Here is a 17,956-nt window from a genome sequence, read left to right on the forward strand (position 1 = left end):
TGTTTTCTCTTGATCTTGGGGGGCGATTGCCACTTGGTTATAGCCGAAATAACCGTCAAGAAAATAAAAGTAGCTTTGGCCGGCTAGCCTTTCTAGGATTTGATCAATAAATGGGAGTGGAAAATGATCTTTCCTAGTTGACAAATTGAGCTTCCGGTAGTCAATGCACATACGCCACCCGGTGGTGGTTCGTTGCGGCATGAGCTCACCCGCTGAATTTTCAACAACAGTGAGACCAGATTTCTTTGGAATAACTTGTGTGGGGCTTACCCACTTGCTATCAGAAATAGGGTAGATGATTCCCGCATCTAGCAATTTTATCACTTCCTTCATTACCACTTCCTTCATGTTAGGATTTAACCGGCGTTGAACCTCTCTAGTAGGCTTTACGTCCTCCTCCATATAAATGCGGTGCATACAAATGGAGGGGTCAATTCCTTTCAAGTCAGCCACTGCCCAACCAATAGCTTCTTTATGCTCTTGTAGCACCGCTAAAAGGTTGGTTTCTTGGTCCTTTAGAAGGTTTGATGCAATGATGAATGGGAGAGTTTGATTTGAACCAAGGAATACATACTTGAGATGGGCCGGGAGCGGCTTAAACTCAAGTTGTGGTGGAGATTTCAGAGATGGAACCGAAGGAATGGTGGAGAGCTGAGGAAGCGGCTCTTTTGGAATTTTCCATGGGGGAATGTCCATGATAGTGGCAACATCAAGCAAAGAATTAACTTCTTAGATAGATTGATCAATGTCAAAGTTTGAGAAGTCGAAATGAGACATGCAAGTTTCAAGAGGGTCCTTACTTAGAATGAAGGGGAGAGATTCTTCGACCACTTCATCAATGACATCAATAAGGAAACAATCATCCTCATTGGAAGGATGTTAAGTTGAATGAAAGATATGGAGTTTGACTTGCATGTTTCCAAAAGCAATGCCCATCACCTCAGTTCGGCAATTAATTGATGCATTAGCCGTAGCTAAGAATGGCCTACCAAGGATCACGGGAATGTGCTTTTTTGGATCGTGGACCGGTTCCGTGTCAAGAACCACAAAGTCTACCAGGAAGTAGAATTTGTCCACTTGGATGATAACATCCTCAAGAATGCCTCGTGGATGCTTGACCGATCTATCGGTACGTTGCAAAACCAGAGAAGTCGGCTTTAAATCTCCCAGGCCAAGTTGTAAGTAAACTGAGTATGTAATTAAATTCACACTAGCTCCTAAGTCAAGGAGGGCCCTCTCAATTTTGTTGTCACCAATGACACAAGAGATTGTGGGGGCACCTGGATCCTTATACGTTGGAGGAGTGCTGTGCTGAATGATAGCACTAACATTTTCAGTTAACCTCACTTTCTTTGGCAAATGATTTTTAGAAGTGCGCTTTTGAGTGCACAAGTCTTTGAGAAACTTTGCATAGGGAGGGATTTGCTTGATAGCATCCAAGAGGGGCAAGTTGATCTTCACTTGCTTGAAAACTTCCCACATGTCTTGAATTTTACAGTTCTTGTTCCCAATATGTGTTGACTCTTGAAGGCGTTGAGGAAACGAAGCTTTTGGCTCATAAGTAGTTTCCACATTTGGGTTAACATGTGTGGGATTTCCGTGAATGGTATTTGGACGAGAAGAGCTTGGAATTTGATTGGAAGAGCTTGAATTTGGATTTTTCAAATGAGGTTCTTTTTCATTTTTATCTCCATCAACCTTATTGTCAACCACTCTACCACTCCTAAGGGTGGTGATTGCTTGAACATGCTCATGACTCGGCCCACTCGATGGAGGGGTTTCATCAATCACATGCATCCCTCTAGGATTTTCAAATGGTAGAGCGAGAAGCTTACCTTTGTCCTTTTGAAGCAATTGGTTCACAGAGTTAGCTATTTGGCCCACTTGATTTTCGAGCTTAGCTATGGATTGAGTATGAGAGTGAACCATTTGAAGAGTAAGCTGGAAAGATGTCAAGAATTGCTTGTTGGAATCCATAATTTGCTTGTTTAATGATTCTATCATTTGCTTGTTTACAGCCACAATTTCATCAGTTGGGTACATCGGAGGTTGATTGGAGACATTTGGATTGTACGAAGGACGGTAGCTTGAAGAGGCTGGAAATTGCCTATTTTGAAATTGAGGAGGGGGTTGATTTTGATGCCCCGTATTTTAGAATTGCGAATTCTGTGGGGCTTGTTGACTCCACGAGAAATTTGGGTGATCTCGCCATCCCGGATTGTAGGTATTGGAATAAGGATTATTCCCGGATCTTGAGAACATGGCATTAGCTTGCTCTTGGTTTGGATTGGAAAATTGCCCCAGTGTGGGGTAATCTTCCATGAGATGGAATGGACTAGTACATGATGAGCATACCGAACTTGCCGAATTTTAAGATAATGAAGGAGAGAGATGTGGTGCCATCAATTGATAGAACTTATGAGTTATGGCATCCACTTGGGATGATTCCTCCCTTATTGATTTTGGTTAACAAGGGTTGGTGTTCTTTGTATTGGTTGAGGTCAGAGCCCTACGAGAATTATGTTAAAGTGAATTTTCGTTTAAATTCTCTAGTAGGGTCCAAGCCTCATCCACATTTTTGGACATGAACATCCCACCACAAGAAGAGTCAACCATGAATCTATGGGATTCGGTCAAGCCAGCATAGAAAGCTTGCACTAATTGCCATTTTGGAATCAAATGATGCGGACATTTTCTAAGAAGATCTTGTAGCCTTTCCCAAATCTCATAGAGTTGTTCTCCATCCGTTTGAGAAAAGCTAAGAATGGAACGCCTCATTTGGTTGGTTTTACTCACCGGATAATACTTCTTAAGGAATTCTTGCTGTAATTGAGCCCAAGAAGTGATGGAATTTGGAGTGAGTGAGTTCAACCAATACTTTGCCCTATCTTTTAAAAAAAATGGGAAAAGATGCAGATGGAGTGCATTCTCAGGGAAACCTCTCAACCGGATGGTCGAACAGATTTCAAGGAATTCATCAAGATGCTTATACGGATCTTCATTATCAAGGCCATGGAAAGATGGAAGCATTTGAATGGTACTTGATTTGATCTTATATTGAGCCGCATCGATGTTTGGCATCACTATGCATGAAGGTGAAGCATAGGTAGTAGGGATGAAATGGTCCCTGAGAGTCATTGGCTCTATATTTGGAATTTCGGCCATATCATTATTAATTCCCTCATTTCTGACATCTCCTACATTTTCAGCCATTGTGTTAAATTCAGTTTCAAGTTCTCTTACGCTAGAAGATTCCCTAAGGTTTTGTCTAAGAGTTCTTTCAAGTGAATTTATGTCAACTGGCGAGTCAAGAGTTGGTAGGGAGAGTGATCTACGGCCAAACATCAACAATACATAATGCTATCAACGCAACTATTCATCATTCATAACTCCACATAAGATGTTCCCATTCTCCTCAATTGTTAAGACAGAATTTAAATGGCCACGACAAGGACCGATGCTTGTACACAAAATTTAAAGAAGATAATAGCCTCAACAAGGGCTTCAAAACTAAATTATCACTAAATTTGACACATGCACAATATTCACAATGTCAAAACTAGAAGGTCAAGAGACTTACCCGGGGTCCTCTAAACGTACAAATTAGCTAGCTTTCCCTTGGTGAGTTTCGAGTCCCTAGAATCTCACTTACAATACAAGATGGTCAAACTAAACAAGACATATTCACAATTCACAATATTGACAATCAAACCAAAATTAACCCTAGCACTTCGATTGCTAAACCATTTACAGTCCCCGGCAACGGCGCCAAAAATTGATCGGTTGAGAATTCGATCTATGATAAATCAACCTTCGCAATAGCACGAATCATTATAAAATAGGGCTATTGGTCGGGTAAGTTGAACCACTGGGACTGCGCTAATCTATGGCAACCTAAGTGTCTAGAGTCTTTTTAGAATGATACGGGGTGTTCATAGAGGATTTGTTGGTTGTCACTTAAGCTATGCAATTAAGGTGCATAAATTAAAAGCTTGCAAGAATTTAAAGGAGATGAAATACAAGTAAAGAGGACTAGGGAAGTGAATCCGCCTCCATCCCTATACACATGTTAGATTAGAGCTAAATTGGGGGAAAAATAATATATGATGGTCAAGAAATATATAGCAACACATAGTTGCCATATAATCAACAAGATGCACATTAAATCTCAAGCAAGCATGATCCATCAAAGGTGAACATGTTTAGACTACCTAACTAAGGTGTAGCTTAACCACATTTACTTGAATGAAAGATTATCAAGCCCTAGATAAAATGATGAAGCACATGAAGGTAAAAAATAAGCATAAACCATCAAAGGCATCACCTAAGCAATGATCAATCAAAGTTCTCCAACTCCATGCCATTAAAACTATTCCATGATCTCACTACCATTGTGTAATACCCCTAATTTAACAAGGATAATTCTGGAATTTATTTAATTATTTAAATTGTGTTTTATTGATTTAGTTATGAATTTGTTGATTTCATTTTGAATTATTTAAATGACTTGTTTTTGTTTGATTATTTTATTTAATTGGGTTTTAATTATTGGATGTAATTGTTTTCTTTAAATAGAATTAATTATTTTTCTTAAAATTGAATTAATTGTTAAATGATTTAATTTAGTATAAATGGATTTTCTAAAAATAGAGTTTTATGTTAGTAGGATTAATTAAGGGTTTTGGTTTTAGAAGTCACGTATGTAGCCGACATAATTAAGCATTAATTAGGTTTCATATGGGCTGACTAAGGATTTAGTTTAGGGTTTAAATTAAACTAGGGTTTTGTGTAAACTTATAAACCTATAAATATCTGTATAAGGCTGTCAAGGGTTTAGAACCCTAACCACGTTGTGGAGACAGAAGAAACAGAGAGGAGGAAAACCAAAGGGGCGCCGGGAAAACTTAGAAGAAAGACGTTGAGATTTCTGAACCGAGTCTCACATGCAAGTTTTATAACTAGCTCTACCTCTTTGATCTGTGTTCTTTGCATCACTAACACAATCTCAGGATGAAATAAGGATAAAAACAAATCTGGTTCGCATGCTTGCATTGTTTAATAAACATATGTTTATGATCTGTTAAATTATTTGTTTTACAGTGTTGTTGTTTTACTGTTTTGTTTTACTTAATTCATGATTTTAATGATGTCAATTGATGGATTAAGAATTTTAATAGTTCTAAAATATAATGGGAAATCTTAAAATTAATTTGGGACGCAGGGCTAGATACCTGAAATAGTATGTGTTCTTGTATGGATTTTAATCCACTTAGGAGCTGTTTTGTGTAACTCTTGTTCCAATTGAATTCAATTAATGAATGATGAATTTAAATTACTCTGGAATACCCTAGGACTTAGTTTTAAATCAACAAGAAACGTGGGTTGGAGGAACAAAGTTGCCGGAGTTGGAGAAGAAGTTGAACAACATGTTTTCTTTTAGGTGCATGTTAATCGTTTTTAAATTATTTTATTTAATTCTTATTCCCACTGAATGTGATTATTAATCAAAGAAGTTAATTAACTTTTGAACACCCAAGGACTTAATTTTAATCAGCAAGAAATTTGGTTTGGAGGATCAACACAGCCGGACACCGCCGGAATTGGAAAAATGACGCACAGGGGAAGGAGCCTGCTCTATTTCAAGTAGAGCAGGCTCAATTAAAAAGTGGAGCAGGCTCTACTTTGTAGTAGAGCCGGCTCTACTTGGTGATGGAGGCGGCTCCACTTTGGGTGGAGCCGGCTACTTTGTAGGTTTTCATTTTTTTTGGTTTTCTGCGAGACTGCTAGCTACTGTGCTTGGGTTAATGGGTTTCTAGGGGCAACTGAGAGTTTAATTAGAGGTTCTCATTGATGTTTAAATTCTACTAAAACTTCAGAAGGCTTGAAAATACATATTATACTATAGAAGGTTAGTAGAAGGGACGTTATGAAACTGTTAAGAAAGTTTACATGGTTGCCTTGTGCGGATGATTCAAGTTATTTAAATTTAATTTAGCAATTGAATTAGGAGTTTGGTATGTAAATCATATAACAGGGGTATTGGATTAAGCCTATTAACTAATATAAATTCAGTTAATACTTAATAAGGAACTAGTTGATGGTTACCAAAACAATTGTTTATGTCAACTTGTGGGATGATGTGGAGTAATTACAAGTAAGCATGTAGATACTGTTAATGTTATTATTATGCTTATTGTGAGTTACAGGATGGTTATATTTATTCTCTGCATTTAAAATTTGTTAGAGAATCAGGTACTGGATGTATTGAACAAGCATGCTAGTTAAACATTCTTGTTATGCTTATGATTGGGTATGTTGATATTGATATGTTATGCTGTCAGATATATATTATCAATTCTGGATGGATGTTTTGTATGCACCGGTATGGGACGGTGATATACTAGGGGGATTAGCTTAAATAGGCTTAGTCCTACCTACTCTGGAATAAGGGATGGATTAACTACAAAAGTTAAGTCCTACCTATCTTCTGTGTCAGATCAATAAATAATTGAGTGACACTTTGATTTGGAATGGAATTTAAATATATTTTTATGATGCCACGATATGAGCCTGAGTCTCAGAGTCGTTGGTTAGGGAGCGTATATGCATTAGGATGCATAGCTGGCTATGATGGTTGGATGTGTACCCTACTAAGACTAGGTAGTCATGCCCACCTTTGGGTGCGTTTTCGCATGGTGCCTACTAGTCAGGTTGAGACGGGCCTGTAGTCCAGTGAGAGTCCTGTAGTGTGATTATATATATATATTTATCTACGGAGTATTAGTTATTGTTGGATTGGTTAGGATGTACATGCGTATCGGGTCTCTGCTTGGGTAATAATAGTATAGAACTTGCATGTGGGCCTGACCCACTCATCATTTTTCAGGTATCGGAAATTTCCAGTCTAGAGCTTATTCGTGCTGAGCAAAGACGATCTTCCATTCGACCGACGACGTAGGACTTCTTTCCAAATATTAGATTTGGATTTTATTTTTAGTTTTTACTTTCATTCGGTTTGGGATTTTTTTTTATTAGGGGTCCACTAGAGATGGATTCCCGAGTTGTTAAATTGATGGAGTTTTGGATTATCGGATTCTAAGTATTTAATTATAAAGGATAAAAACTTTTAGTTTCTTCCAGCTTAAACTTTATTTATTAAATTCATTTTGTCATCTGTGTTCGCTTTAAAATACTTTAATTGTTTGATATTCCCTCAGGTTTCGGCCTGGGCCTGATCAACCCGTGTGTCGGATCTGAGGGGTATCACAGTTGGTATCAGAGCACTCCAGGTTCAAGTGTCTTTAGGATTCTATTGTATAAGACTTCTGTGTAGCGTTTTCTCTTGTTTAGAGCTTTAGGATTAGGATTCGTTAAATTCCTTTACGGTTCATTTAGAAAGTACTGATGTCAAGTGTATTCTGTAATTGCAGAATGTTTGGCACTGGGAAGAGGATGAGGGCCATGATGAAAGCAAAGAAGGGCCCAAGGTCGAGGAAGGTTATTCCGGTGATTGCCCTACGAAGGCCGACCAAGAAGACGGGATTGGAGACCAGGGAGTTGATTCCAATAGGTGTTGCATTGGAGGACAAGTCAAGGAAAGTTTCTTGCGTGCGGGATTGGCCACCATACTGTGGACCTAACACAACTTCGGTGGTGCTCGAAGCTGAGCCAAGGGGAGAGGAAGACCCCGAAGAAGATCAGGATGGAGGAGATACCGGAGCATCCGAGATGGAGGGCACCGGAGTTCAAGGATGACTGCTCTTTTAAGAGTACTTTTAATTACTAGTAGTGGAGGAGGTATTAGTAAGAATGTTGTACGGATTTAATCACGTACATTAGGATTATGTTAAAGAACACCTTACGATTATTTGTTTGACAGTTTTGGTTTGAAAAGTTCTTAATAAAGTAAACTTGTGGTTTTGGCTATCTCAATTTTGTTTATTGGAAGTTGTGTTGTGATGTATACATGAATGGTTTTATTAAACTGTATTGGAATGTGTATGTTGCGATAAGGAAAGGAAGTCAGTCACAGTAGGGTGATTGGTTTTTGGACAAGCAAACAAAGTTTTGCTTATAGGTTCATTGTCTTGAAATAGGATGATTACCAAGGAGTTATAAAAGAACTTGTGTAAACTCAATATGTTGGGTTTGGTATAGAAGGAAGATTCTCAAAATAGAGCGACGTTCTAACTCTGAGTAGATTTCGGAGCATTTTGTTTATTTTACGTGTTTTAAACCGTTGGGATTTAAGTTGGTGACACATGTATGCAATAGACCTCAGGGTATTTCTACACCTTTTTGGCAATACCACCACTTTACATAGGAGGATGGTCCTGTGACACTAGATACTGGTAGACTCGGATTTCTAACAAGTCTTTTGGTCCTAGACATGCACACGTATGACGTGATACTTGAGATGGATTGGTTATCACTACCATGCTCAAGTTATTTGTGTTGGAAAAGTCTATTGTGTTCACCATACCTAGTTAGGATATTTTACGTCGTTGCTATGCCACGCTCTAGCGGGGACAATAGCACCTATATATATATTTTTTTTTCGGGTAGAGTAGGAGACGGAGGAGGGGATTACTGTATCTTTGGATAACATACCAATTGTACAGGATTTTCTGGATGTATTTCAGGAGATTCCAGGGTTGCCACTTAGTCGCGAGATCGATTTTGTGATAGATGTAGCTCCAGGCACTGCGCCTTTTGCTAGGGCACCCTATAGGATGGCACCGGTGGAGATGAGGGAGCTGAGGGATCAGATTCAGCAGTTACTCAGCCAGGGTTTTATTCGTAGGAGTATATCACCTTGGGGAGCACCGGTTCTGTTTGTGAAGAAGAAGGATGGTTCGCTTCGCTTGTGTATAGACTACAGGGAGTTGAACAAGGTTACGATTCGTAACAAGTATCCTTTGCCCAGGATTGATGACTTGTTTGATCAGTTAAGGGGAGCCACATACTTCTCCAAGATTGATCTGCATTCTGGGTATCATCAGCTGAGGGTTAGGGAGCAAGATATTCCTAAGATAGCATTTCTCACGAGATATGGTTCTTATGAGTTTCGTGTTATGCTGTTTGGGACGACTAATGCACCTACAGTGTTCATGGACTTAATGAATAGAGTCTTCTGGGCTTATTTAGATCAGTTGGTTATTATCTTTATTGATGACATCTTGATCTATTCTCGGTCGAAGGATGATCATGCTAGACATCTTCGCATAGTCTTGCAGACGCTTCGTGAGCACCAGTTATATGCAAAGTTCGAGAAGTGTGAATTTTGGCAGCGGGAGGTGAAATTTGTGGGTCACGTGGTGTCAGAAAAGGGGATAGCAGTGGAACCGACCAAGGTTTCAGCGGTGGTTGAGTGGGGACAGCCTACATCACCTACTGAGATTTAGAGTTTTCTCGGTCTGGCAGGATATTACAGGAGATTCATCAAGGGGTTTTCCAAGATAGCAGGACCACTCACTCATCTGACCAAGAAGGGTGTACAGTTCGTGTGGGATGAACACTGTCAGCGAGCTTTTGATGAGCTGAAAAGGAAACTGACTTCTACACCGGTTCTAGCTACTCCGCAGAGTGGGATAGAGTATCTTGTCTACACAGATGCTTCATTGCAGGGTCTTGGATTTGTTTTGATGCAGGAGGAGCGACCAATTTCTTATGGATCTTAGAAACTTAAGCCTCATGAGCTTAATTATCCAACACATGATTTAGAATTGGCAGCAGTGGTCTTTGCCTTACGTATTTGGAGGCATTATCTGTTGGGTGAGTCCTTCAGATTATTTAGTGATCACAAGAGTCTGCAATACTTGTTCACTCAGCGGGAGCTGCATATGAGACAGCGCAGGTGGTTGGAGTTTGTGAAAGACTATCATTTTTCTATACAGTATCATCTAGGGAAAGCGAATGTGGTGGTAGATGCACTCAGTCGCCGACCTGTTGGTAGTCTTTCTACTTTATTCACCACTGAGTGAAATGCTTTGAAGAATGTGGATGAGTTATCGGATGCTTTTATGGCTTGCATGGTGGTTACACCTTCCATCATTCGCAAGGTTTTACAAACACAACTCACGGATCAGTAGTGCATTGACAAGGTTGCAAAGATAGCTTCTAGAGAGGTTCCATTTTACTATGTTGGGGCTGACGGAGGTTTGAGGTACAAGGGACGGTTAGTGGTAATTTTTGCTGATGGTTTGAGGAAGGATGTGATGACTGAGACTCACCACTCTGAGTTCTCTGTTTATCCAGAAGGCGATAAGATGTATCAAGATATGAAGCGGCAGTTTTGGTGGGCAGGTATGAAGAGGGACATCGTTCTTTTTGTTTCTCGATGTATTACTTGTCAGATGGTTAAGATTGATCATCAGAGGCCGCCAGGAGCTCTACAGCCACTACCAATTCCGGAGTGGAAATGGGAGAGCATATCTATGGATTTTGTGGAAAGGTTGCCAAATTCTTTCAAGGGGCATAATTCCATATGGGTTATTGTGGATAGGTTGACTAAGTCAGCTCATTTCTTGCCTATTTGCACTGACTACACTTCGGAGCAGTTTGCGAGGCTTTACATCTCAGAGATTGTGAAATTGCATAGCATTCCGTTGTCTATCATATCGGACAGGGATTCGAGCTTTGTGTCAGGATTTTGGAAGAGTTTTCAGCAGGCTTTGGGTTCAGAGTTGCATCTTAGCACTGCTTATCATCCTCAGACTGATGGACAAACTGAGAGGGTAAATCAGATCATGGAGGATATGCTCTGTTCGTGTGTTCTTGATTTCAAGGGCCATTGGGAGGACTATTTACCATTTGTGGAGTTTGCTTATAACAATAGTTTTCAAAAGACTATTGGGATGGCACCATTTGAGGTGTTATACAGCCGACCGTGTTGATCGCCTATTGTTGGATAGAGGCTGGTGAGAGCAGATTCTTGGGTCCTGAATTCATCAAGGATACTTCTGAGAAGATAGCTTTTATTAGGGATCGCATGCGTACTGCTCAGAGTAGGCAGAAGAGTTATGCGGATCGTCGCACTCATGCTTTGGAGTTTCAGGTTGGGGATCAGGTTCTATTCAAAGTGTCTCCTATGGAAGGTGTAATGCACTTTGGGACGAAAGGGAAGTTGTCTCCATGATTTGTCGGTCCATTCATGATTACGGATCGACTTGGAGCTGTATTTTATAGGTTGGCATTGCCGGATCATTTGGATTGCATACACAATGTGTTCCATGTTTCAATGTTGCGGAAATTTCTATGAGATGATGATCGGTATCAGCATATCGATGTTGGGGAGTTTGAGTTGCAGCCGGATGCAACTTATTTGGAGCCACCGTATCGTATTGCCTACCATTAGGATCAAATCCTTTGTAATAAGGTTTTTTTTTTTTTTTTTTTTTTTTTGAGTTCGTATCCAGTGGAGTCATCACAATGAGGCTGAGTCTACTTTGGAACGGAAGGACATCATTCGCTCGCAGTTTCCTAAATTACGGGAAGAAGGTAAGAGCGAATTCCGAGGACGGAATTCCTGTTGTTAGGGGGGAAGAATGTAATACCCCTAATTTAACAAGGATAATTCTGGAATTTATTTAATTATTTAAATTATGTTTTATTGATTTAGTTGTGAATTTATTGATTTCATTATGAATTATTTAAATGACTTGTTTTTGTTTGATTATTTTATTTAATTGTTTATTTAATTGGGTTTTAATTATTGGATGTAATTGTTTTCTTTAAATAGAATTAATTATTTTTCTTGAAATTGAATTAATTTTTAAATGATTTAATTTAGTATAAATGGATTTTCTAAAAATAGAGTTTTATGTTAGTAGGATTAATTAAGGGTTTTGGTTTTAGAAGTCACGTATGTAGCCGACATAATTAAGCATTAATTAGGTTTCATATGGGCCGACTAAGGATTTAGTTTAGGGTTTAAATTAAACTAGGGTTTTGTGTAAACTTATAAACCTATAAATATATCTATATAAGGCTGTCAATGGTTTAGAATCCTAACCACGTTGTGGAGACAGAAGAAACAGAGAGGAGGAAAACCAAAGGGGCGCCGGAAAAACTTAGAAGAAAGACGTTGAGATTTCTGAACCGAGTCTCACAGGCAAGTTTTATAACTAGCTCTACGTCTTTGACCTGTGTTCTTTGCATCCCTAACACAATCTCAGGATGAAATAAGGATTAAAACAAATCTGGTTCGCATGCTTGCATTGTTTAATAAACATATGTTTATGATCTGTTAAATTGTTTGTTTTATAGTGTTGTTGTTTTACTGTTTTGTTTTACTTAATTTATGATTTTAATGATGTCAATTGATGGATTAAGAATTTTAATAGTTCTAAAACATAATGGGAAATCTTAAAATTAATCTGGGACGCAGGGCTAGATACCTGAAACAGTATGTGTTCTTGTATGGATTTTAATCCACTTAGGAGCTATTTTGTGTAACTCCTGTTCCAATTGAATTCAATTAATGAATGATGAATTTAAATTACTCTGGAATGCCCTAGGACTTCGTTTTAAATTAACAAGAAACTTGGGTTGGAGGAACAAAGTTGCCGGAGTTGGAGAAGAAGTTGAACAGCATGTTTTCTTTTAGGTGCATGTTAATCGTTTTTAAATTATTTTGTTTAATTCTTGTTCCCACTGAATGTGATTATTAATCAAGGAAGTTAATTAACTTTTGAACACCCAAGGACTTAATTTTAATCAGCAAGAAATTTGGTTTGGAAGATCAACACAGCCGGACACCGCCGGAATTGGAAAAACGACGCACAGGGGAAGGAGCCTGCTCTATTTCAAGTAGAGCAGGCTCAATTAAAAAGTGGAGCAGGCTCTACTTTGTAGTAGAGCCGGCTCTACTTGGTGATGGAGGCGGCTCCACTTTGGGTGGAGCCGGCTCCTTTGTGGGTTTTCGTTATTTTTGGTTTTCTGCGAGACTGCAAGCTACTGTGCTTGGGTTAATGAGTTTCCAGGGGCAACTGAGAGTTTAATTAGAGGTTCTCAGTGATGTTTAAATTCTACTAAAACTTCAGAAGGCTTGAAAATACATATTATACTATAGAAGGTTAGTAGAAGGGACGTTATGAAACTGTTAAGAAAGTTTACATGGTTGCCTTGTGCGGATGATTCAAGTTGTTTAATTTTAATTTAGCAATTGAATTAGGAGTTTGGTATGTAAATCATATAACAGGGGTATGGGATTAAGCCTATTAACTAATATAAATTCAGTTAATACTTAATAAGGAACTAGTTGATGGTTACCAAAATAATTGTTTATGTCAACTTGTGGAATGATGTGGAGTAATTACAAGTAAGCATGTAGATACTGTTAATATTATTATTATGCTTATTGTGAGTTACAGGATGGTTATATTTATTCTCCGCATTTAAAATTTGTTAGAGAATCAGGTACTGGATGTATTGAACAAGCATGTTAGTTAAACATTCTTGTTATGCTTATGATTGGGTATGTTGATATTGATATGTTATGCTGTCATATATATATTATCAATTCTGGATGGATGTTTTGTATGCACCGGTATGGGACGGTAACATACTAGGGGGATTAGCTTAAAAATGCTAAGTCCTACCTACTTTGGAATAAAGGATGGATTAACTACAAAAGTTAAGTCCTACCTGTCTTCTGTGGCAGATCAATAAATAATTGAGTGACACTTTGGTTTGGAATGGAATTTAAATATATTTTTATGATGCCACGATATGAGCCTGAGTCTCAGAGTCGTTGGTTAGGGAGCGTATATACATTGGGATGCATAGCTGGCTATGATGGTTGGATGTGTACCCTGCTAGGACTAGGTAGTCATGCCCACCTTTGGGTGCGTTTTCGCATGGTGCCTACTAGTCAGGTTGAGACGGGTCTGTAGTCCAGTGAGAGTCCTGTAGTGTGATTATATATATATATTTATCTACGGACTATTAGCTATTGTTGGATTGGTTAGGATGTACATGCGTATCGGGTCTCTGCTTGGGTAGTAGTAGTATAGAACTTGCATGTGGGCCTAACCCACTCATCATTTTTCAGGTATCGGACATTTCCAGTCTAGAGCTTGTTCGTGCTGAGCAGAGACGATCTTCCATTCTGCCGACGACGTAGGACTTCTTTCCAAAATTAGATTTGGATTTTATTTTCAGTTTTTACATTCATTCGGTTTGGGATTTTTTTTTATTAGGGGTCCACTAGAGATGGATTCCCGAGTTGTTAAACTGATGGAGTTTTGGATTATCGGATTCTAAGTATTTAATTATAAAGGATTTTACTTTTAGTTTCTTCCAGCTTAAACTTTATTTATTAAATTCATTTTGTCATCTGTGTTCGCTTTAAAATACTTTAATTGTTTGATATTCCCTCGGGTTTAGGCCAGGACTTGATCAACCCGTGTCTCGGATCCGAGGGGTATCACACATTGTCACCATGAGAGTGCAAGCAATATGATTAAAGGAATAAACCATTTAAGATAGATAATTGCCTCAACATTAATCATTTAAATACACGAAGATCCATTACAAGAGGCAAAATGCTCTAGACCATGAAAAGACCAAAGATTATACATTGCAATCCCCAAAATCGAACTATACTAGGACATGCTTACAAGGGAGGGGCTTCATCACCTCCCTAGATGGAGGTTTAGTTACCCATGGGAGCCTTAGAAGAAGGAAGAAGCATGGAAGATCCCTCCATTTTCGAGCTCCTTTGTTGTAGCTTCAAGAACTCAATATTTTCCTCCTCCTTCCCTCTCTACCAATCTTGCTAAGATGAGATATATCTCATCTATCATGAGATATCCTCCTATATACACTCAAAACCTACTCCCCATGCTGAAAATCTCGACCTTCCCCCTCTGGTTCATTCTCCACCACATAAAATGAAGATAAGGGAACAAAAGTGCTGAAAAAGAGGGGCAGGTGAACTGCCTGCAGAGGGTCAGTGGGCGCCCGCGAGGCGCCGGCGGGCTCCCGCGGAAGCTTTAGCTCACGAGGATGTCTCTGGAGTGTTTGACGGGGGATCCTGCGGCTACTGTGCAAGGTGCCGCGAAAGAGGCCAGAGAGTTTAGGGTTGGCGGGCACATCGCGGGAGCTCCGCGAGCACCCGCGGAGGCTGCAGCTGCACTTCAACTCTAAATTTTCTGCAGTCTTCTTCAAGCTGGAGCGAAAACACACGTCGCTTATGAAACACTAAGCCATGTTGCCACAAAAACGGTAATAGAAGAGGCTTAATCAAAAGGGTGATTTCCCGACACGGCACTTGCAATTCAACACAAATGACATCAAAACCGTTTCTTTGATCACTCTCGGGCACAAAACCTGAAATCCGAAAGAAAATACACAATTGAATTAAAACTTCACATTATCCTCTAATAATGGACTTAATTAATGCAAGAAGGGGCACTTGAATATGCAATATTCGGCGCTTATCATTATACAACTTATATATATGCCTTGTATCAAATCTTGAAAGTTATTAATTTTTATTTCTTTGTATAAGATTTAAAATTCATGATGATATATAACTTTGATTTGAATTATGGCATGCTAGAAAATCTAGTTTTAATATGTTTGTTAATATATAATAAATTGGGATTAATTAAATAAGAATTGCTCTTTTTAATTAATATTTATCTTTTGTGAAAGATTAAAGTGCATGGCCATACCTTGCATGAAATTAAGTTGTAGTATGCTTCTAAATTAGGTTTTGGCATGTTGTTTAACATACTTTAATTTGAGAGCATTTGGACAAGTATGAAAATCAAGAGATTTTAATTAAAATGATTAGTTAAAATCTAATTAAGGGTTCCATTGGCCTAATTAAGTGTTTAACTTGATATTTGTGATAACCATGACTTATGTTCTACCATATGTTAATTTGGAACCATTTGATGTTGTTTTAGAAGTTAGGGATTTAATTATCATGATTTAATTAAATTCCACTTTATTGTTCTTATGGCCTAATCGAGTTTTGATGTGGTGTATGTAATGACCATGCTATATTGTTTATCATGTATTAATTGGAGGCCATTTGATTAAGATTTGAAACCTAGGGAATTTAATTAGTTTATCGATTAAATTCCGTTTCTATTGTATTATTGATTAACTCATGTATTTGACATTGATAGTATGTTTAAAGCATGACTTTTGACTTATAATGGATTTATGAGTTATGTTTCAATATTGGATTATATTGTTATAGCGCGTAACGAATCGCGTTCTGAAGATTCGACATGTGATCGCGCTCTGAAGATTCGACATTGTCATCCTATAGTAATTGTGGATTTAGAGCATGTGTTGTGTGGATACAATTTACTTGTGCATGGAAGGTGACTTAGTGCATTATATAAATTATGTATAAGTTGTGAACTTATTTGATTATTTTGGAGTCTTGGGACATTGTTACTGTGATATGGCTAAAGTTTGGCTTTAGTGCGGGAGGTATGAGTTCTCCCCAATTGAGATAATGCGCACTAGGGTGGTCTTCCCAGCGGGTTAATGCCCGGAATAACCAATTTGTTCTTGGTTTAATCCGAGACGTGATGTCCAAGTCTTCCACTATTTGTTTTCGCATTCAATTCCAAGTTTGCAATCATGTTTATAAAGTGACTTGTGGTTTTGGCTATTGGCGATTTGATGTTGTTAAGTACATCTATACTAAATTGTTATATTTAGTTGATTTCACACTTTTAGATTTCTAGTTGATAACTTACAGAATCTATGTCTTGATGTGTGGTATTAGATATTCTAATTATGCTAAATTGTTATATTTAGTTGATGTTGCATTTTAGACTTCAAGTTGAAAACCTTGAGAACCACTATGTTGTTGCTTTGTGTAAGCATGCTCCTATGTTGTTGCTTTGTGTAAGTATGACACTATGTTGTTAAAATTGCATGAATGAGGTGATTGATGCTAGAAATGATCTTAGATAGCTAGGATGCTCCCTGAGTCTCACCTTGACATAGACGTTAGGTAAAATGAACCACAATAATTAAATCATGCAACTTGTAAAACTTTAGGTCGATGCATGCTCATTTCCTATGAGTAGCTTTATGTTACTCACCCCTACGATACTGGGGCATATTTCAGGTACAGGATACAAGATTGGAGATTGCAATTGCTTGGGTGATTTACTGAGTTAAGCTTTGTTAGAAGCATTCTTGTTCACATGCAAGTGTTAGCATGTTCATGATTTGTCTATGAAATGTAATTTTTCTAACTTGGAGGTTTGACATGTCAAATGTTGTAAATGTATTGTAATAAGGCCATAGGCCATTGTAGCACATCTATTTTATCATATTACATACACTTGCATGCTCACTTTGGCAAACAATACCTTCCTTGATGAAACAAAAACTCTAAGTAGCATTTTTAGGGAGTTTTACCATATTCTGTTCCAGGGGCATTTTGGGTATTTCACAATGCATTTTTTTTATTTTTCCTTATGAGTCATGTAAAAACTTGATTTTGAGGGGGGTTTCTTTTTTCTGTTTTTCCAGAAAACATCATCTTGGCACTCAAAAATCCATATTTTTTCAGAAAATCCTTACTACCAGGTTTTGCAAATTTTTAGTACAAATGTAGTTGGTACTACTCATCGACTTTTTTTTAAAAATCGTTACGACCGATCCGAAACTTTTGGAGGTCTTGTGGGTGTATTTGAAGATTGTATTTTCAATTTAGGCAATTTAAAAACCTCCCAAAGCCCTATTTCCAAAACTTGGGCAGTAGCTCGGATTAGTTTTTTTCCTTTTGACCTGATTTTCTTGGGGGCATTCTGGGCATTTTACAATGCATTTTTTTTGTTTCCGTCCATGAGCGGGGTAGGAAACTTGATTTTAGGGGGGGTTTTTTCTTTGATTTTTTTCCAAAAAAGTCCGTTTAGATGCCCGTTTTTACTCTCAGTTGCTATAGTGGTGGGTTGTCATCGTCGGGCCGCCA

Source organism: Cornus florida, unplaced genomic scaffold, assembly GCF_030987335.1.
Source record: "Cornus florida cultivar Cherokee Brave unplaced genomic scaffold, ASM3098733v1 CherokeeBrave_3.0.0_Hap2_Chr04, whole genome shotgun sequence".
Lineage (NCBI taxonomy): Eukaryota > Viridiplantae > Streptophyta > Magnoliopsida > Cornales > Cornaceae > Cornus > Cornus florida.